A 23,080-nucleotide genomic window follows, 5' to 3' on the forward strand; every position below is an offset into this window, starting at 1 on the left:
CTGCATGTTAACTTATATGGCAATTCAACTGGACACTTCTAGATTTCCCCCAACTAAATATAAACACACCTGCAGACCTAGTTTTTCTGTGTAGCAGTGTGGTGAGTCAGCACAGCAACGGGACCTGATATTTCCTCCTCTCTCTCTGTAGCAGGAGAGAGACTGTGGTGCAGACACTGCTCTCTCTCTCTACCCTTCTCCTATAACTATTCCATCGCCGACTCCCCAAGGTCCCTCACATCTCCCCAACTTCAAAAGAGAGGCGCCAGCCACAGAGGAGCACTGCATCAGACAGCCATTCCTTTCCTCCTCTCTGTGAATACAGGATTACAAGATGGGCTGGAGAAATGTCTCCACTGCAACCACACAGCCCTCCTCATCCCCTCCTCCATCCCTGTGCAGGGTGCACTCTAAAGAAATACACCAGAGGACAATAATAAAGTCTGGGAGATCCACCATCAGGAGGCTAGGGGAACACATGCTGGATGGAGCCTGAGGGTGTGGCTGTTTGATCAGGCCATGCCTGTGAGGACCACTGCCCTGCATCTATCCCACCAGGTCCTGAGGGGAGAGAACGGCCAGTAACCATCCCACTGAGTGAGAGAGAGTCAGAGGGTGGCTGAAAACGCTTTCTCACGCTCTCTAAGAAAGCAGGGCCCAGCAAACCAGACACCCTCCAAATGACATGAGTCTACTTGTTTTTCTTCATGAAGAGGAGTTTTACATCAGGGAAATCTCAATTTAACTTGGGACAATTTACATACACTTCTGGTGAAAGTTGAATTTAAAAGTATTCAGAACCATGTTATGTGAACTCAGACTCCCAAAAATGAAAGTGCTTGACAAAATTGCATCTGTGCAACCTAAATGTTGCAGACTGCCAAACACTTTAAGTCCCCAAAAATGGATTTTGCACAGAAGAAGACACTAAATAGAGCTAACATAGTCTCTCCCCAGGGTGAACACAATGAATTGTGAAATGAGTGAAATAAACGTCCTTTCCCACAATCTGCTATTTGCACCTGGAAAAGTTATCCAGGAAAAGAAACGTTTTGGTCCAGGCACTCGCCACACAGCCTAATTAGATTACTGAGTGTTTAATAAAAGGTTGGCACTTTGGGATACATTTGGGTTGACTGACTTCAGTTGAGGGAAGCAGAACGAAAGAGACTGACAAAGATCCTGCTTGAGATAATGATAAGCAAGAGGTGGATATCTACACTACATGACCAAAAGTATGTGGACACCTGCTCGTCGAATATCTCATTCCAAAATCATGGGCATTAATATGGAGCTGGTCCCCCCTATGCTGCTATAACAGCCTCCACTCCTCTAGGAAGGCTTTCCACTAGATGTTGGAACGCAGACTGCAAGCCAGGCCGAATCGCCCAACATCAGTGCCCAACCTCATTAATGCTCTTGTGGCTGAATGGCAAGTCCCCGCAGCATGTTCCAATTCATCCTTAATTAAGGTGTTCGATGGGATTGAGGCCAGGGCTCTGTGCAGGCCAGTCAAGTTCCTCCACACCGATCTCGACAAGCCATTTCTGTATGGTACCTCGCTTTGTGCATGGGAGCATTGTCATGCTGAAACAGGAAAGGGCCTTCCCCAAACTGTTGCCACAAAGTTGGACTCACAGGATCGTCTAGAATGCCATTGTATGCTGTAGCGTTAAGATTTCCCTTCACTGGAACTAAGAGAGCCCGAACCATGAAAAACAGTATTCCTCCTCCATCAAACTTCACAGTTGGCAAAATGCATTCGGGCAAGTAGCGTTCTTCTGGTATCCGCCAAACCCAGCTTTGTCCATCAGACTGCCAAATGGTAAAGCGTGATTCATTACTCCAGAGAACGCGCTTCCACTGCTCCAGAGTCCAATGGCAGCAAGCTTTACATCACTCCAGCTGACGCTTGGCATTGCGCATTGTGATCTTAGGCTTGTGTGTGGCTACTCGGCCATTGAAACCCATTTCATGAAGCTCCCGACGAACAGTTCTTGTGCTGACGTTGCTTCCATGGGCAGTTTGGAACTAGCTAGTGAGTGCTGCTTCCGAGGACAGACGATTGTTACACCCTACACACTTCAACACTCGGCAGTCCCACTCTGTGAGCTTGTGTGGCCTACCCCTTCACGGCTGAGACATTGTTGCTCCTAGACGTTTCTAATTCACAATAACAGCACTTAAAGTTGACCGGGGCAGCTCTAGCAGGGCAGAAATTTGACAAACTGGGGCCTCACGTGTGGTGCTTCACTACAGATCCGGGTTCGATCCCAGGCTGTGTCGCAGCTGGCCGCGACCGGGAGACCCATGAGGTCGATGAGCAATTGGCCCAGATTGTAACTACTACCAATTGGATATTACGAAATTGGGGAGAAAGGGGTAAAAAAATATATAGATATTTTGAAAAACTGACTTGTTGGAAAGGTGGCATCCTATGACGGAGCCACATTGAAAGTCACTGAGCTCTTCAGAATGGGCCATTCTACTGCTAATGTTTGTCTATGGAGATTGCATGGTTGTGTAATCGATTTTATACACCGGTCAGCAAAGGGTGTGGCTAAAATAGTCGAATCCACTAATTTGAAGTGCGTCTGCTTAATTTTGGTCATGTAGTGTATCAACTATGTATTTTACATGTCAAAGATACTAAAGCATTTGTTGAGTCTCACAAATGCCAATGATTTCAGGTTCAGAAACTAATGATAAAAGCACTGTCATCAATAAGACAAAAAAATTCATAGACTGTGCATGTAATGCAATTGTATTCTATCTTATAAATAAGGCCATAATCAGATTATGTGGAAAAACATTTCAAGACCTATCTAAATCCCATCTTTCTGTGCATATTTAAAGCCTATATTAGTCACTCTTCAGAAAGCTGCAGTAAGCAATTTGTTTCATGAGCCAAAACTTCTCCCTCTGTTTGTATGGCCCCTCAAAATGACTAACTACATTGACTACGCTGTAGTGGTGTAGTAGAATAAATATAGTAGTAGAAATAGAGTGTAAAAGGATCTAAACTATTCAACCAGGAAAATCTGTTCAGTACAGTAACAACCGCCCTCAAACATTCCCAGTGTTGAACACTGTGTTAGTGTCAATGAAAGGTGTCAGATGGTTAAACCACTACAGTGAGATGACCATTGAAGAAGACAGGGAAAATGTTGCCATAATTCTTAATATCTCCGGCAAGTCTGTCTCTTCTCAAAAACAATTCTGGCAATCACTTCCAGAAACCTGCTTCCATCAACTACTTTCCGAAGATGGCACTCACCAAACATTAAATGAAACCAAGACAATTGACAGGATGAATGCTATCTGTGCTGTGCCATCTGTGACAGAGAGGAGCAACAACAGATGATACAAAGAGAGAAAAGAATCAGACAGTGGGGATAGCAGGAGGACCAAGCATATATTTTACATCTTCCTTTCTAAACTTCTCCATAAATTCCTTGTACAAATGGTGTTTATGCAAATAGAAGTGATGGGATGCTTGTAATGGTTAGTACCACACTGATACAAGGCCTTCCATCATGCCATGACATAAGAATGGCGCTGCAATGGATAGCAGCTATTTTATGGGCTCCTGACCAATTCTGCTATTTTGTGTGTTTTTTTTGCTCTGATCTTAACTTTTTAGCACATCATGTTTCCGCCATCGTTTCCTATGAACGAAAAGAGCTTTCTGGATATCAGAACAGCAATAACTAACCTCGATTTGGATGAAGATTTCGACTTCAACGAGTAGGAGGCGCAGGACATTCCGCTCACCCTGGACCAGGCCTGAAAAAGAAAAAGGCGTCGTAAGAGAGGCCGATGTGTGAGCAACCTGACGAGACTACGTCGGCGAGTAGATAAACCGCTTATAACCTCCATTCTATCGACGAAGGTACAATCACTGGAGAACAACTGGACAAACTCTGTTAGAGACTATCATATCAATGGGACCTGAAGAACTGTAATATCCTATGTTTCTCGGAGTCAAGGCTGAACAAGGACATGGTTAATATACATCTAGCAGATTTTTCTATACATCGGCAGGACAGAATGGCAGTGTAGGGGAAACTTAAGGGGAGTTGTGTGTCTCTTTGTTAACAACAGCTGGTGCGCAATCTTTACTGTTAAGAAAGTCTTGAGGTTGGGTGGAAAATGGACAGAGGGAGAAATATATTTTTGTCATGGGCAAAGAAACTCAAAGGGGTGATTATAATAGCTATATTTTAATAGCTATATATAAAACAAATCGGGGTGAGGGCGATGGAAAAGTTTTTGGTGGTTTTACATTTATTAATGATGTTATGAATAGAAACGGAGGAGTTCTCACATTTGCAGCCATCGAAAATATATGGGAATATCTGCTCAATCCAAAATTGACTACCAACTGATTGCAGCATTACCACAAAAATGTAGGAGGCAAGTGGAAAAGGGAGAAGATAGGGAACTTGTTTGTCTGCCATATATTAAAGATACAAATTGGCTGAAAGGAATTGGCATAAATAGAAAAATATTTTATTTCAGGACTAAAATGTTGACAGCTGCGCCATACAGGTTACAAAATAAATGGGAAGAGATTTTCGATGTACCGATTCCATGTCACATGGTTTATGAACTGGTAAAAAAAACAACAGTTGATTCAACACTTAGTGTTTAACAATTTAAATTATTATATACAATTCTTGCCACCAACAGAATGCTGTATATATGGGGCACACAACAATCTCAGCTCTGTAGATTTTGCTGCCGAAGAGACTGTCACGATCGTCGTAAGAACATTCAGACCAAAGTGCAGCGTGAAATCGGTTCGACATTTTATTTGAAGTGAACCGCACAAAAAAACAAAGAACAAACGAAATGTGACGTTCTGGAGTGCTCACAGGCAACAACACAAAAACAAAACAAGATCCCAACAAAACACAGTGGGGAAATGGCTGCCTAAATATGATCCCCAATCAGAGACCACGATAAACGGCTGCCTCTGATTGGGAACCATACCAGGCCAACATAGAAATAAAACAACCTAGATTACCCACCAAAGTCACACCCCGACCTAACCAACAGAGAATAGAGGCTCTCTATGGTCAGGGCGTGACAGAGACAGAATCAATAGATAATTTATTCTGGTATTGTCCCCATGTAGCTTGTTTCTGGCCACAGGTTCAGGAATGGCAACAACAACAAAAAATCACAACATGCACTTAAAAGTAACCTTACAAATAGCAGTGTTGGGCGATTTGGAAAGCCATAGTCAGTCAAAAAATAATATAATAATACTCGTAGGAAAGGAAATCTTTAGCTCACAATCGGTGGATACTATACGATTAGAAATGTTAACAAATTATGTAAAACATGAAAGCACCATTGAAAAATATATGGCACATGGAAACCAAACGAGGGTGGTCTATGGTGATAGGTGGGATGGGCTGAGAGTGGCTGAGGGTTGGGATGTGACATCCTGACCACTAAAGGGGTTATTTGTTATTGTAGTTTGGTCAGGACGTGGCAGGGGGTGTTTGTTTTATGTGGTTCGGGGTTTGTTGGGCTATGTGTATATATAGAGGGGTGTTTGTTTAGAGTGTTCCGTGGTTTTTGGTTTATGTTCTATGTTAGTATATTTCTATGTTCTAGTCTAGTCTTTCTATGTTTAGGGTTTTTGATTGACCTTCAATTGGAGGCAGCTGTTCCTCGTTGCCTCTGATTGAAGGTCCTATGTATAGGGATGTTTTGCTATGGGGGTTTGTGGGTAGTTGTCTCCTTGTATAGTGTTTGTGCACCTGACAGGACTGTTTCGTTACGTGTTTGTTTCGGTTTTCCCTTCTTTCTGCCATTAAAAAAAGATGATGAGTATACATATTCCCGCTGCGTTTTGGTCTGATCATTATGACACCCCGTTACATGGGATTAAAAAGCTTATGTTTGGTAATGTATTATTATGTGTAATGTATTGTTATGCGACTGCTTTATATATGTAAAATGTGTATGTAAAATGTATATCCAAAATGAAAAGCTTAAAAAATGTATGTGTATATATATTTGTCCTCCGAAGGGGGGGGGGGGGGGGGGGGGGGTGGATGGGCCACACACACCAACACTGTCTTGAAGAGGGCACGACAAAGCCTCTTCCCCCTCATGAGCCTGAAAAGATTTGACATGGGCCCTCAGATCCTCAAAAAGTTCTACAGCTGCACCATTGAGAGCATCTTGACCGACTGCATCACCACTTGATATGGCAACTGCTTGGCATCCGACCGCAAGGCACTACAGAGGGTAGTGTGTACAACCCAGCACATCACTGGCGTGGAGCTCCCTGCCATCCAGGACCTCTATGCCAGTCGGTGCCAGAAGAAGGCCCTAAAAATGGTCAAGGACTCCAGCCACCCAAGTCATATACTGTTCTTTCTGCTACCGCACGGCAAGCGGAACCGCTGCACCAACTTTAGAACCAACAGGACCCTGAACTGCTTCTACCCCCAACCCATAACAATGCAAAACAGTTAAACAGTTAACCAAACAGCTGTCAGGATTATCTGCATTGACCCTTTTTGCACTAACCTCTGACTTAGCACATATGCTGCTGCTATTGTTTATTATGTGTCATTTTATTCCTAGTTACAGTTGAAGTCGGAAGTTTACATACATTTAGTTTACATACCAACTCATTTTTCAACCACTCCAAAATATCTATAGTTTTGGCAAGTCAGTTAGGACATCTACTTCGTGCATGACAAGTCATTTTTCCAACAATTGTTTACAGACAGATTATTTGACTTAGAATTCACTGTATCACAATTCCAGTGGATCAGAAGTTTACATACACTAAGTTGACAGCTTGGAAAATTCCAGAAAATGATGTCATGGCTTTAGAAGCTTCTGATAGGCTAATTGACATCATTTGAGTCAATTGGAGGTGTACCTGTGGATGTATTTCAAGGCCTACCTTCAAACTCAGTGCCTCTTTGCTTGACATCATGGAAAAATCTAAAGAAATGAGCCAATACCTCAGAAAATAATTGTAGACCTGCACAAGTCTGGTTCATCCTTGGGAGCAATTTCCAAACGCCTGAAGGTACCACGTTCATCTGTACAAATAATAGTACGCAAGTATAAACACCATGGGACCATGCAGACGTCATACCGCTCAGGAAGGAGATGCGTTCTGTCTCCTAGTGCTAAAAGTGCAAATCAATCCGGGAACAACAGCAAAGAACCTTGTGAAGATTCTGGAGGAAACAGGTACAAAACTATCTATATCCACAGTAAAACGAGTCCTATATCGACATAACCTGAAATGCCGCTCAGCAAGGAAGAAGCCACTGCTCCAAAACCGCCATAAAAAAAGCCAGATTACGGTTTGCAACTGCACATGGGGACAAAGATCGTACTTTTTGGAGAAATGTCCTCTGGTCTGATGAAACAAAAATAGAACTGTTTGGCCATAATGACCATCGTTATGTTTCGAGGAAAAAGGGGGAGCCTTGCAAGCCGAAGAATACCATCCCAATGTGAAGCACGGGTGTAGCAGCATCATGTTGTGAGGGTGCTTTGCTGCAGGAGGGACTGGTGCACTTCACAAAATAGATGGCTTCATGAGGAAGTAAAATTATGTGGATATGTTGAAGCAACATCTCAAGACATCAGTCAGGAAGTTAAAGCAGCAGCTACTCTTAAAACATTACATTCACAGATTTCATAACACACTGTGTGCCCTCAGGCTCCTACTTCACCACTACCACATATCTACAGTACTAAATCCATGTGTGTGTGTGTGTGTGTGTGTGTGTGTGTGTGTGTGTGTGTGTGTGTGTGTGTGTGTGTGTGTGTGTGTGTGTGTGCCAATGTTTGTGTTGCTTCACAGTCCCCGCTGTCCCATAAGGTGTTTTTTTAATCTGTTTTTTAAATCTAATTTTACTGCTTGCGTCAGTTACTTGACGTGGAATAGAGTTCCATGTAGTCATGACTTTATGTGGTACTGTGTGCCTCCCATAGTCTGTTCTGGACTTGGGGACTGTGAAGAGACCTCTTGTGGCATGTCTTGTGGGGGATGCATGGGTGTCCGAGCTGTGTGCCAGTAGTTTAGACAGTAGTTCAATCTCTCCTCCACTTTCAGCCAGGAGAGATTGACATGCATATAATTAATATTAGCTCTCTGTGTACATCCAAGGGCCAGCCGTGCTGCCCTGTTCTGAGCCAATTGCAATTTTCCTAAGTCCTTTTTTTTGTCCTTTTTTTGTGGCACTGACTGAATAGTAGTCAAGGTGCGACAAAACTAGGGCCTGTAGGACCTGCCTTGTTGATAGTGCTGTTAAGAAGGCAGAGCATCACTTTATTATAGACAGACTTCTCACCATCTTAGTTACTACTGCATCAATATGTTTTGACCATGACAGTTTACAATCTAGTGTAACTCCAAGCAGTTTAGTCACCTCAACTTGCTCAATTTCCACAATATTTATTACAAGGTTTAGTTGAGGTTGAGGGTTTAGTAAGTGTTTTGTTCCAAATACAATGCTTTTAGTTTTATAAATATTTAGGGCTAACTTATTCCTTGCCACCCACTCTGAAACTAATTGCAGCTCTTTGTTGAGTGTTGCTGTCATTTCAGTCGCTGTAGTAGCTGACGTCATTAAATAGTACCCACAAAACACCAGTCTCAACGCCAACAGTGAAAAGGCGCCTCCGGGATGCTTACCTTCTAGGCAGAGTTGCAAAGAAAAAGCCATATCTCAGACTGGCCAATAAAAAGAAAAGATTAAGATGGGTAAAAGAACACAGACACTGGAAGATTGGAAAAAATGTGTTATGGACAGACAAATCTAAGTTTGAGGTGTTCGAATCCCAAAGAAGAACATTCGTGAGACGCAGAAAAAATTAAAAGATGCTGGAGGAGTGCTTAACGCCATCTGTCAAGCATGGTGGAGGCAATGTGATGGTCCGGGGTTGCTTTGGTGGTGGTAAAGTGGGAGATTTGTACAGGGTAAAAGGGATCTTGAAGAAGGAAGGCTATCACTCCATTTTGTAACGCTTTGCCATACCCCTGTGGACAGCGCTTAATTGGAGACAATTTCCTACTACAATAGGACAATGACCCAAAGCACAGCTCCAAACTATACAAGAACTATTTAGGGAAGAAGCAGTCAGCTGGTATTCTGTCTATAATGGAGTGGCCACCACAGTCACCGGATTTCAACCCTATTGAGCTGTTGTGGGAGCAGCTTGACCTTATGGTATGCAAGAAGTGCCCATCAAGCCAATCCAACTTGTGGGAAGTGCTTCAGGAAGCATGGGGGGAAATCTCTTCAGATTACCTTAACAAATTGACAACTAGAATGCCAAAGGTCTGCAAGGCTATAATTGCTGTAAATGAAGGATTCTTTGACAAAAGCAAAGTTTGAAGAACACAATGATTATTTCAATTAAAAATCATTATTTATAACCTTGTCAACATCTTGACTATATTTCCTATTCATTTTGTAACTAATTTCATGTATGTTTTCATGGAAAACAAGGACATTTCTAAGTGACCCCAAACCTTTGAACGGTAGTGTACTTGTATGTTGAGCAGCAGGAGTGTTAGATGTGCCTGCTTGGGTGTGTCAGTATGGATCTGATACCATGGCTCTTCCTTCCTCCTCTCTCTCTACCCACAAGAAGTAGGGGTTACAGCATGCCAAATGTTGTTATTCACAGACAGCCACGCGGTGCCTATTCCTGGTCACATCAGTCAGGCACATAGAATAAAATAAGTATATTAGGAAGAGGAGGATAATGGGGGCTCCGGAATGACTTCTTCCCAGTGTGTGTGTGAATGAGACAGCAAGGTGGTGGCATTGATTTATGCCTGCATCAGAGGCCCTGTTATTGAAGTAATGTGAAGTCAGAAATCGCTGCACATCAAACTCACAGCACGCACTTCCTCGGTCAAGCCTTTTCGCAAGTAATGGATCAGTCAAATAGGCTCCCATTTTACTAATTTAGGAGAAATTACAGAGGAAAATTGCATGTGTCAGATTATGTCTGTGCCCATGCCAGTGAGTGCTTGAGTGAGTGAATGTGTGCGTGTGTGTGTGTGTGTGTGTGTATGTGTATCGTGTGTGTGTGCATGACTACTGTGTGCATGTGTGCTAAAATCACAAATCACTCACGTATTCCTTGCTGCAGTCAGCTCTTCATTTCAAATACGTACATTTCAAGATGTGTCAGACTTCTGAACAACTTGTGTAGGATGAAACAAACTGGTATATGAGAAATCTGTCCCTGTCTGACATGTAATATACATGTGCATGACTAAAATGCAAATTGTAAAATGCACAGTACGGACCTGTAACAGTGACCAAAACAAATAGATGCATACCTCCAAAAAAGACATACCTCCAAATCAATAAACATACAATATGAGAGCTTTTATCTTGTCCTGTATCTTTTATATTCTACAAAGGACAAACACTTCCATCGCATATGGATTTTACAGTAATGCCCCTGACCTTAAAAAATAATAACTTGATCTACTTTTGTTTCTGTAGACATGTCACCCTGATGTTCTAGTCCGCTAACGTGACTGGCAGATGATAGAGTTAAACTCCATGTCATGTCAGCAGACAGATAGGGGAACGAATGATGGTTCACAAAGAGAAAGAATTCAGAACCTCCTCAGAAAGGCCTCAATTCCAACAGAATGAGCTAGGAATATGTCAAACTGAAATCTGCCTCGCAGCCATAAAAGTATTTCAATTTGGAGGGTCATTATTGAGAGAGGCGTGTGGAATTGGTAGCTGCAGGGGCTCTTAAAGGACCAAATCGCCCCCTAACTGATTCTAGAGGTGTGCCACTGTTGATGTAACTAGAGACAGTCAATTTCAACATAGCAGACTGACCTTGTTGATGTTCCGTGTTGCAGAAAATATATCTTTTGAATGTTGTGAAATATGTCCTTGTTGTTGGAATTGTAAATATAGATTTTCAAATGGCTTTTCAGATTTTTGTCAGATTGGAAAAGCCCTATGGCAGTCTGTAGCTCTGCAACATGTACAATCATACATCAATGCATGGGGTATTTATATTGTTTCCTTTGGATGGATCATCCTGTGCTACTCTGTTCTCAGAGTTTCACTGCTGCCTGTTTATTCACTCCTGTCTGTTTATAGGCAAGTTAGATGAAGAGTGCTCCACTCTTCTGGGAAGGCGTTCCACTAGATGTTGGAACATTGCTGCTGAGACTTGCTTCCACTCAGCCACAAGAGAATTAGTGAGGTCGGGCACTGATTTTGGGTGATTAGGCCTGGCTCGCAGTCGGCATTCCAATTCATCCCAAAGGTGTTTAATGGGGTTGAGGACAGGGCTCTGTACAGACCAGGCAAGTCATTCCACACCAATTTCGACAAACCATTTCTGTATGGATCTAGCTTTGTGCATGGGGGAATTGTCATGCTGAAACTATTGCCATAAAGTTGGAAGCACAGAATCGTCTAGAACGTCATTGTATGCTGTAGAATTAAGATTTCCCTTCCCTGGAACTAAGGGACCTAGCCCGAACCATTATTTTCCTCCTCCACCAAACTTTAGAGTTGGCATTATGCATTCGGGCATGTAGCTTTCTCCTGGCATCCGCCAAACCCAGATTTGTCCGTCGGATGCTAGATGGTGAAGCGTGATTCATCACTCCAGAGAACACGTTTCCACTACTCTAAAGTCCAAATGGCGGCGAGCTTTAAACCAGTCCAGCCAACGCTTGGCATTGCACATGGTGATGTTAGGCGTGTGTGCGGCTGCCGAGGATAGCTGATTTTTATGCACTTCCGCGCTTCAGTACTCGCCGGTCCCGTTCTGTGAGCTTGTGTGGCCTGCAACTTGGCAGCTGATCCGTTTGTGCTCCTAGACATTTCCACTTCACAATAGTAGTGCTTACAGTTGATCGGGGCAGCTCCAGCATGGCAGAAATTTGACGAACTGGCTTTTAGGAAAGGTGGCATTCTATGACGGTGCAACGTTGAAAGTCACTGAACTCTTCAGTAAGGATTCACACACACAGAGAGAGAGAGAGACAGAGAGACAGAGAGAGAGAGTGTGTGTGTTCCGGAGTTCCAAATTGAGCTCCTACAAATATTGAAATTTCCATGTTTTTTAGAGTGAAGTACATCGGAAAAAAGCAAAAGAAAACTGCAAGACCGAATAGGAGCCAAAACAAGCAACAAACAAAGAAGATAGGCTTTTGAAAAAGTAACTATTTTTCATAAATCGTACAGTTATCTTAGCTAGCTGAATTGTTTACCAGTTGCTAAGCAGTTGCTAGGGACTCTCCTGGAAGAAGCTAGCTAGCTAACAAATAATAACAAAGAATATCTAGTTAACAGAAGAAAAGAAAGACAAAATAAGGACAGAAGAAAAAGGACATCAAAGTGAAACAGTCCTCTAAAGACACAAGAGACAATAATACAAGAAACAACGCTTCTATCGCAACATTGTAGCCAACATCACCAGCATTGCTATGGAAACTGTTTACCCACCAGACATCCAAACAGAGAAAGCTAAGAAAAGTTTCAAAGGTTTGTTGATGGGACAGAACCATGAATGCCTGTTTGCAGATCTTACCAGTTACAAAACAAGAGCAAATTTTATTTTTAATACCAAACGAGGGCACATATGGAAAAGGGTTATTTGCAACCATTTCCCTTTCTCAAAAAAGAGAGGCATCAGCCAAGGATTTCAGATCAGCATTTTTGAAGAGGCTGACCAGAGCAACATGTATCAAACAGTAAACTTATATAATAATGGAACTGTATTGATACAAGGCAATGATTCAAGCCTCCAGGCTTTTGAGAATAGGTTTGCTACCCTAAAAGCAGAAGCTGAAATCATCTCAGAAACTGAGGAAAAAGTCAAGGAGGGAGATCTAGAAAAGCAGGCCCCAACGGTCTCTGTGACCCAGCAAGAAGCCCTCTACCTACCTCACCTGCAGCAGACAGAGCCAAGGACATGCCTACAACACCAAGAACACCTGCTATGCAACGTTTCCACAACACCCTCTCTCTAGTCAAAGCAGATGTCATAGAACTCAGAGAGAACAAGCTTCAAGAGGAGGACACTGTCCAAAAACTAAAAGAAGAGATGAAACAGTTCGGAGAGGAGAGCAGAGCATCTATTGCTAAATTAGAAAGCAAAATGGACAAACTGAGTCAGAGACCATCTGAGCACAATAAGAAAGGAGCTAGAACAAAGAGAGGTACATTGACACCCTCAACCAGCAGCGAGTCATTATGTCCTCTGCATCTAGAGAACATGACGACCAGCTTGGCATAACACAAGCAGAACCTGAGACCAGCATGGCCTCCACCCCACAGCCTGATGACACTGCACCAGTCTACCAGTCTGCTCCAGCCCAGATCAGCCAACCAGCGTCCCAGTCTGCTCTAGCCCATGTCAGCCTACCTGCTTCCCAGTCTGCTCCAGCACAGTGTGCTTCAGCCCAGATCAACCTACCAGCCTCTCAGTCTGCTCCAGCCAGGTCAGAATACCAGCCTCCCAGTCTGCTCCACCCAGACAATCACCCACAACTGCAATCCTTATTGATTCAAATGGGAAGTTCTTAGTCCAGGAAAGATTATTCCCTAGACACCAGGTGTATAAGTTCTGGTGTCCTACAACTGACAGTGCAATGCAGCTACTCAGTCAGACCAGGATTGACACCCCCGACAACATCCTCATCCACACTGGCAAAACGACTTTCATGCCAAAGGTGAAAATGTATCTGGTGCAGTGAGAAGAGTGGCAGAACGGGCACAGGCTATGTTCCCAACAACCAATATAGTTGTGTCCACCCTCCTACCAAGAAAAGACTTCCCAGGACAGTTGATCAACAAAATAAATCAACAGATCACTGTGGACTGTGCCTCACTGCTCAACGTCAGAACGGCTCACCACCCCACTCTGACATGTCAACACTTATACGATAATGTACATCTTGATCAGGACAGTATCAGAACCTTTGCCAAGGACCTAAAAGATGCAACACTTGGCAGGGACCCACACACCCATCACCCCAGCAACAGAGGTCCCCCGCCCCACATTCTGAAACTATAGTAGCTCCACCATCCCCAGGAGAGAAGAGCCAGACACGGCTTATTACAGCACAGCTCTACTAGACCAGGCCCAACACAGCACAGATTTACCAGACCAGACCCGCCTCAGGACAGCACGACTTGACCCGTCCCATCACAACACAGCTCTACTAGACCCGGCCCATCACAACACAGCTCTACTAGACCTGGCCCATCACAACACAGCTCTAATGGCCCATCACAACACAGCTCTACTGGCCCATCACAACACAGCTCTGACCACTACTCCAGGGTCGGACAGAACACTGTCCTTCAGAGAAGTACATCACATGATGCAGTCCACACCATGTATCATTCAGATCATCAGCCTACATATGCTGAGGTAACCTTTGGCAAAAGATGCCTAGAACAATCAGAGATTGGAGAGGTGCGCCAACTACTGCAACTAATATGCAGACTACTGAGCTAGACAGACCCTTTAATTCACACGCACAGGGTTGCAGCATTGTACTTATTTGTGCAATCTTATTCCATTCTTATTAATTTGTTTACAACTATTCTTAATTTTATTGGTGATGATTTATTGGTAATGGTGTGTGTGCACATATATATATATATATGTGTGTATGCATGTGTGTATATATGTATGTATGTGTGTATGTATGTATGTATGTATGTATGTATGTATGTATGTATGTATTGTAACGGTTTTGACTTGAGGTTATCATTTATAGGGGTGCCTGGTAGGTTGTGCCTACCAGAGAAAATATTGGTTTCTCCTTTTAGTTTGGGAGGGAATGAGTCCCATCTGGTCCGTCAAGTCTACACCAATACAAAGGACTCATGTAAAAGTCAGGATGGAAATACACTTTTCATAAACCCTTAAAACATTGGAAAGAACTTACAAAACAACTGTATTCTTTTACGTGGTTGTATTACTAAGAAATGATCACACACACACATATAACAATATACAATAATGAGCTTTAAACAGCTCTAGTTCCTCCTGAAATGTCCTGTACCTCGGGCCTAAAAATAGTCCAGCCTGGTAAACAAGTTCAGGGAACTCAAGTGACCTTAGTCACGCAATGTTTGTCCGTTCATACAGTGTAGTGTAAACCCAGTGTCAATCATACAATCAAAATTACAAATATTTTACCACACAACTATAAAGCGTATCACATCTTAATAAGTCCTCAACTACAACTAACTACATAAATCATCACGGTATACATCACACCAAAACAAATGAAATACCGTATACAAAAAAGGTATATATATATATATACTGCTAAAAAAAATAAAGGGAACACTTAAACAACACATCCTAGATCTGAATGAAAGAAATAATCTTATTAAATACTTTTTTCTTTACATAGTTGAATGTGCTGACAACAAAATCACACAAAAATAATCAATGGAAATCCAATTTATCAACCCATGGAGGTCTGGATTTGGAGTCACACTCAAAATTAAAGTGGAAAACCACACTACAGGCTGATCCAACTTTGATGTAATGTCCTTTAACCTGTTAGGGCTAGGGGGCAGTATTTGCACGGCTGGATAAAAAAATGTACCCGATTTAATCTGGTTACTAATCCTACCCAGTAACTAGAATATGCATATACTTATTATATATGGATAGAAAACACCCTAAAGTTTCCAAAACTGTTTGAATGGTGTCTGTGAGTATAACAGAACTCATTTGGCAGGCAAAACCCTGAGACATTTTCTGACAGGAAGTGGATACCTGATGTGTTGTATTACCTTTAAACCTATGCCATTGAAAAACACAGGGGCTGAGGAATATTTTGGCACTTCCTATTGCTTCCACTAGATGTCACCAGCCTTTACAAAGTGTTTTGAGTCTTCTGGAGGGAGATCTGACCGAACAAGAGCCATGGAACGATGATGGCCCATTAGACACCTGGCGCGCGAGTTCATGTTGGGTACCCTCGTTCCAATACGTTATAAAAGAGAATGCATTCGTCCACCTTGAATATTATTCATGTTCTGGTTAAAAAAGGCCCTAATGATTTATGCTATACAACGTTTGACATGTTTGAACGAACGTAAATATATTTTTTCCCCTCGTTCATGAAGTGAAGTCCGGCGGGCTTAGATCATGTGCTAACAAGACGGAGATTTTTGGACATAAATGATGAGCTTTTTTGAACATAACTACATTCGTTATGGACCTGTGATACCTGGAAGTGACATCTGATGAAGAGAATCAAAGGTAATGGATTATTTACATAGTATTTTCGATTTTAGATCTCCCCAACATGACGGCTAGTCTGTATCGCAACGCGTATTTTTCTGGGCGCAGTGCTCAGATTATTGCAAAGTGTGATTTCCCAGTAAGGTTATTTTTAAATCTGGCAAGTTGATTGCGTTCAAGAGATGTACATCTATAATTCTTTAAATGACAATATAATATTTTACCAATGTTTTCTAATTTTAATTATTTAATTTGTGGTGCTGACTTGACTGCCGGTTATTGGAGGGAAACGATTTCCTCAACATCAATGCCATAGTAAAACGCTGTTTTTGGATATAAATATGAACTTGATAGAACTAAAAATGCATGCATTGTCTAACATAATGTCCTAGGAGTGTCATCTGATGGAGATTGTAAAAGGTTAGTGCATCATTTTAGCTGGTTTTATGGTTTTGGTGACCCTGTCTTTGAATTGACAAAATATTACACACAACTCTTGTAAATGTACTGTCCTAACATACTCTAAATTTATGCTTTCGCCGTAAAACCTTTTTGAAATCAGAAAACGTGGTTAGATTAAGGAGATGTTTATCTTTCAAAGGGTGTAAAATAGTTGTATGTTTGAAAAATTTGAATTTTGACATTTATTTGGATTCAAATTTGCCGCTCTTGAAATGCACCTGCTGTTGATGGAGTGCACCACGGGTGGGACGCTTGCGTCCCACCTAGCCCATAGAGGTTAAAACAAGTCAAAATGAGGCTCAGTAGTGTGTGTGGCCTCCACGTCCCTGTATGACCTCCCTACAACGCCTGGGCATGCTCCTGATGAGGTGGCGGATGGTCTCCTGGAGGGATCTCCTCCCAGACCAGGACTAAAGCATCCGCCAACTCCTGGACAGTCTGTGGTGCAACGTGGCGTTGGTGGATGGAGCGAGACATGATGTCCCAGATGTGCTCAATTGGATTCAGGTCTGGGGAACGGGCGGGCCAGTCCATAGCATCAATGCCTTCCTCTTGCAGGAACTGCTGACACACTCCAGCCACATGAGGTCTAGCATTGTCTTGCATTAGGAGGAACCCAGGGCCAACTGCACCAGCATATGGTCTCACAAGGGGTCTGAGGATCTCATCTCGCTACCTAATGGCAGTCAGGCTACCTCTGGCGAGCACATGGAGGGCTGTGCGGCCCCCTAAAGAAATGCCACCCCACACCATGACTGACCCACCGCCAAACCGGTCATGCTGGAGGATGTTGCAGGCAGCAGAACGTTCTCCACGGCATCTCCAGACTCTGTCACGTCTGTCACGTGCTCAGTGTGAACCTGCTTTCATCTGTGAAGAGCACAGGGCGCCAGTGGCGAATTTGCCAATCTTGGTGTTCTCTGGCAAATGCCAAACGCCCTGCACGGTGTTGGGCTGTAAGCACAACCCCCACATGTGGACGTCGGGCCCTCATACCACCCTCATGGAGTCTGTTTCTGACCGTTTGAGCAGACACATGCACATTTGTGGCCTGCTGGAGGTCATTTTGCAGGGCTCTGGCAGTGCTTCTCCTGCTCCTCCTTGCACAAAGGCGGAGGTAGCGGTCCTGCTGCTGGGTTGTTGCCCTCCTACGGCCTCCTCCACGTCTCCTGATGTACTGGCCTGTCTCCTGGTAGCGCCTCCATGCTCTGGACACTACGCTGACAGACACAGCAAACCTTCTTGCTACAGCTCGCATTGATGTGCTATCCTGGATGAGCTGCACTGCCTGAGCCACTTGTGTGGGTTGTAGACTCCGTCTCATGCTACCACTAGAGTGAAAGCACCGCCAGCATTCAAAAGTGACCAAAACATCAGCCAGGAAGCATAGGAACTGAGAAGTGGTCTGTGGTCCCCACCTGCAGAACCACTCCTTTATTGGGGGTGTCTTGCTAATTGCCTATAATTTCCACCTATTGTCTATTCCATTTGCACAACAGCATGTGTATACACTGCTCAAAAAAATAAAGGGAACACTTAAACAACACAATGTAACTCCAAGTCAATCACACTTCTGTGAAATCAAACTGTCCACTTAGGAAGCAACACTGATTGACAATACATTTCACATGCTGTTGTGCAAATGGAATAGACAACAGGTGGAAATTACTGTGATAAATATTCCTCACTAAGAGATTCATTATTCACAGAAATGATTACATTTATTCACAATTTTAACTTATTAAGTAAAAATACTCATGGGCGAAGGTGCAATGGCTCCTCTTGCAGCCAAATATGTATTTGCCTGCCATACCTGAGGGACACTGAATAATAACATCTGCATAGTAAGCAGTAACTCACTTATTATTACTATTATTGTTATTACTATTATTATTGTTAGTTATCATTCCAAATAGTAGTGGTATGGGTGGTAATGATAATGATAGCAGTTTAGTGATGGTGGTGGTAGTAGTAGTGGTAATGGTAATGATAGCAGTTTAGTGATGGTGGTGGTAGTAGTAGTGGTAATGGTAATGATAGCAGTTTAGTGATGGTGGTGGTAGTAGTAGTGATAATGATGATAGTAGTTGTAGTACTGATGTAATGGTGAAGATGACAGTTATTTAGTTATAAGTTAGTTATAGTTTCATTTTCCATATTTAGATTTTTAGATTTAACTTTGTATTATTATTTATGCCATTTTATATTATTATTTGTTATTTTTTTATAATTTTATTACAATGTATATTGTATACATTGTTGCTTTGGCAATATTGACACAATGTTTTTCATGCCAATAAAGCAGCTTGAATTTGAATTTGAATTTGAGAGAAGGAAGGAGAGAAAGAATAGGGAGAAAGAGAGAGAGAGACAGAGAGAGAGACAGTGAGAGACAGAGAGATAGACAGAGAGAGAGAGAGAGAGATAGAGGGAGGGAGAGAAAGAATAGGGAGAAAGAGAGAGAGACAGAGAGAGAGAGAGACAGAGAGAGAGAGAGCGAGAGAGAGACAGAGAGAGAAAGACAGAGAGAGACAGAGAGAGACAGAGACAGCTCTTGGGCTCCTGAGTTCTTCTGCAAAAAATATAGAATTAGAGTTGGATAAATGTAGATAAACTTGCATTTTTTTCACAAGAACTTATACAGGATACCAACCTCAACATTAAAACCTTCAATCCAATGATCTTGGACAAAATTGCCTAAATGGACTATTACTACCAAGGACTATCAAGATAAAACTTCTAACAAACCAAAACCTGCAGAAGAAGCACAGCGGAACCTGGAAATACTATCCAACACAAAACTGAGAGTAATAATTAGTCTGAAGCTACTTCTGAAGCCAAAAAGAAAAAGACAATCTCTAGGTGATTTTGTTATATAAAACGAAGTAAATAAGTATACTAAGCTACCAAGCTGCTAGGACAGAACAGACCAGGCAACTTAAGATTGATTGTTTTTTATAAGATACGTTTAATGCTCGCTAGCAACTTACCTTGGCTTCTTGCTGCACTCGCGTAACAGGTAGTCAGCCTGCAACGCAGTCTCCTCGTGGAGTGCAATGTAATCGGCCACAATCAGTGTCCAAAAATGCCGATTACCGATTGTTATGAAAACTTGAAATCGGCCCTAATTAATCGGCCATTCCAATTAATCGGTCGACCTCCAATACAGACGGCCTCCTCGACACATATATAGAACTCAAATTCCATCCTAAGGCGCGCAGATACCATCCCATGAAATAATAGTAAAGGGTATGTTATCCCCCACCTTTGACCCTGTTCCACCTTGTTAGCCAAACAGCCAACATTGCCTGAACAAACAGAAAATTCAACAACACTCAATTGGCCTTTTCCTTATTCGAATACCTGTACCCCATTATAAACATCCCTAAAGTAAACTCCACCCCCAACCTCTCACACAGACATTCCAACAGAGACATTAATGACATTAACCTGGCGCACACAGAAAACACATGATACACAGTTTCACTCATGACACAGAAAGAACACGCCTGTCCGACTCCCGGGCAGACCCGTGCCAACCAGCTATTATTGGCCAGGGCTCCATGTAGAACCCTCTACTGGAGGTCCCCTGATCTCTTTGGTACTGTAACGGCTGTTGAATGGAGTAGACCAAGGCGCAGTGTGGTTAGTGCTCATCTTTGTAATTTAATGGAAAAAGAGAACACTTTACAAAATAAACAAAAGACAACAGCCAAAGAGTTCTGTCAGGTAACAAATGACTAAACAGAAAATAACTACCCACAAACCCCAAAGGAAAACAGGCTGCCTAAGTATGACTCCCAATCAGCAACAACGAGGTACAGCTGTCCCTGATTGAGAGCCATACCAGGCCAAAACAAAGAAATACAAAGCATAGAAAAAAAAGGACATAGAATGCCCACCCAAATCACACCCTGACCAAACCTAAATAGAGACATAAAAAAGGCTCTCTCAGGTCAGGGTGTGACAGGTACTCTGAGATCTCAGAGGAATATCTCCAGCAGCCTAAGATATGTTAGTCCTGTTTGTTGTGCCAGGACATCCAGGGTTTTCCACCCCTCCTCCCCCAGCAGCCGCAGGTCATCCAGCCTTAGTAAACCCACTGCCATCAGTCACTTATGCAGGGTGGCCGACTGAACCGATCTCAAAAGGATGGCTGGATTGTGGAAGAACTGGCTCCTCCCACACCCACATCCCAGGCTCCACACTCCGTTCTCGTGTGAGTCTTCGCAGCTGCCAGGCCCTCAGCACTGCAGAGTAAAAATCAGAGAGACCTGCTGTACTCAATGAGGAACAGCTGCCGGTCCAACCCTAATCCGCCAGCTCTCCTCAGCAGCCCGCATGCTGCTTCCCTCCAGCGAACATCAGTATGGTACAGCAGTCTCTGCGCCGCCATTAGTCGGAATGCAGCCACCCTGCTCTCTAGTTCCACCAGGCCCTGTCCTTCTTCGTGGACGGACATGTACAACACTGCCAACCTCAGCCAGTGATGGCCCGGCCAGAAAAAAAATCTACCAGTTGCGTTGCAGGTCTGCCAGCATACCGGCAGGGGGGGTTGAAGACAGCCAGTTTATACCACAGGGAGGGTGCCGACAGGTTGTTGATTATCAGCACCCTCCCTTTATATGACACTTGGGACTGGAGCCACCTCCACCTGGTCAGTCTTGACCACTGCCTGTGACAGCCCCTCCCAGTTCTTCCTGACCCACCTCTCCGAGCCCAGGTACATCCACAAAATATTAAACCCTTCACAGCCCAACTGCAAACCCCCTGGAAGCAGAAGGGGGGGATCTATGCCTCCATGCCCCACATAACAGAGCTTTGCGCTTGACCCAGTTCACCTTAGTCTCTAGTGCCTGCATATCCTGCCCATCCCAGATCATCACAGAATTGTCATCTGGTTACGCCGACACTGCTATGCCTGTGAACACACCCATACGTGTCCAGCACACTCCCTACAGTCTCCTGTGTAGGAGGCCCAGAAAAGGCTCAATGGCTAGTGTATATAACTGCCCCGATAGAGGGCATCCTTGTCTTATTCCCCGCCTCACCAAAGCTGGCCTACTGATTCACCCTCACACCTTGACCATACATGACGCCCCAGCATACATCTTCACACAATCCATAAACCTTTCCCCAAACATCACATTAACTTCTCTGGGCTAGGTGGGACGTGACCATCCCACACTATTCAACAGCCAGTGAAATAGCATGGCGCGAAATACAAAACAGCAAAAATCTCATAATTTCATTTTCTCAAACAATCAACTATTTTACACCATTTTAAAGGTAAGATTCTCGTTAATCTAACCACATTGTCCGATTTCAAAAAGGCTGCATGGCGAAAGCATAAAATTAGATTATGTTAGGACAAACTTCACAAGAAAATCCTCACAGCCATTTTCCAAGCAAGGACATGCATCACAAAAACCAAAAGTACAGCTAAAATATTCACTAACCTTTGATGATCTTCATCAGATGGCACTCATAGGACTTCATGTTATACAATACATCTATGTTTTGCTCGATAAAGTTCATATTTATATCCAAAAACCGCATTTTACATTGGCGCGTGATGTTCAGAAAATGTATTCCCACCAAAACTACCGGTGAATGTGCACATCAATTTACAAAAATACTCATCATAAACGTTGATAAAATTTACAACAGTTATTGAAAGAATTATAGATACACTACTCCTTGACGCAACCGCTTTGTCAGATTTCAAACTTTACGGAGAAAGCACATTGTTCAATATTCTGAGTACATAGCTCAGCCATCGAAGCAAGCTATACAGCTACCCGCCAAGTTCTGGCATCAACAAAACTCTGAATTAGTATTATAAATATTCTCTTACCTTTGCTGATCTTTGTCAGAATGCACTCTGAGGACTCCTACTTCCACAAGAAATGTTATTTTTGTTCGAAATACTCCATATTTATGTCCAAATACCTCCGTTTTGTTCATGCGTTCAGATCACTAACCAAAGGCATAACGCATGAGCGCAGTACAAGAGACGAATAGTCAAATAGTTCCATTACCGTTCGTAGAAACATGTCAAACGTTGTTTACAATCAATCTTTAGGGTATTTTTAACGTAAAAATGTGATAATATTCCAACCGGACAATAGCGTATTCATTCCAGGAGAAAAAGAAGGAGGGGCGCACTGGCGGGATTGAGCATCACCAATCCCTTTGTCCTCAGGCAGTCCACTCATTGACTGAGCTACTATTCTCTGCCCAGTAACAGGAGAATGATGAAAAAACTTTCTGAAGGCTGTTGACAGCCAATGGAAGCCTTAGGAAGTGCAACGTGACCCCACAGACACGGTAGTTTCGATAGGGA

Source organism: Salmo salar, chromosome 16 (assembly GCF_965601325.2).
Source record: "Salmo salar chromosome 16, fSalSal1, whole genome shotgun sequence".
NCBI classification, from domain to species: domain Eukaryota; kingdom Metazoa; phylum Chordata; class Actinopteri; order Salmoniformes; family Salmonidae; genus Salmo; species Salmo salar.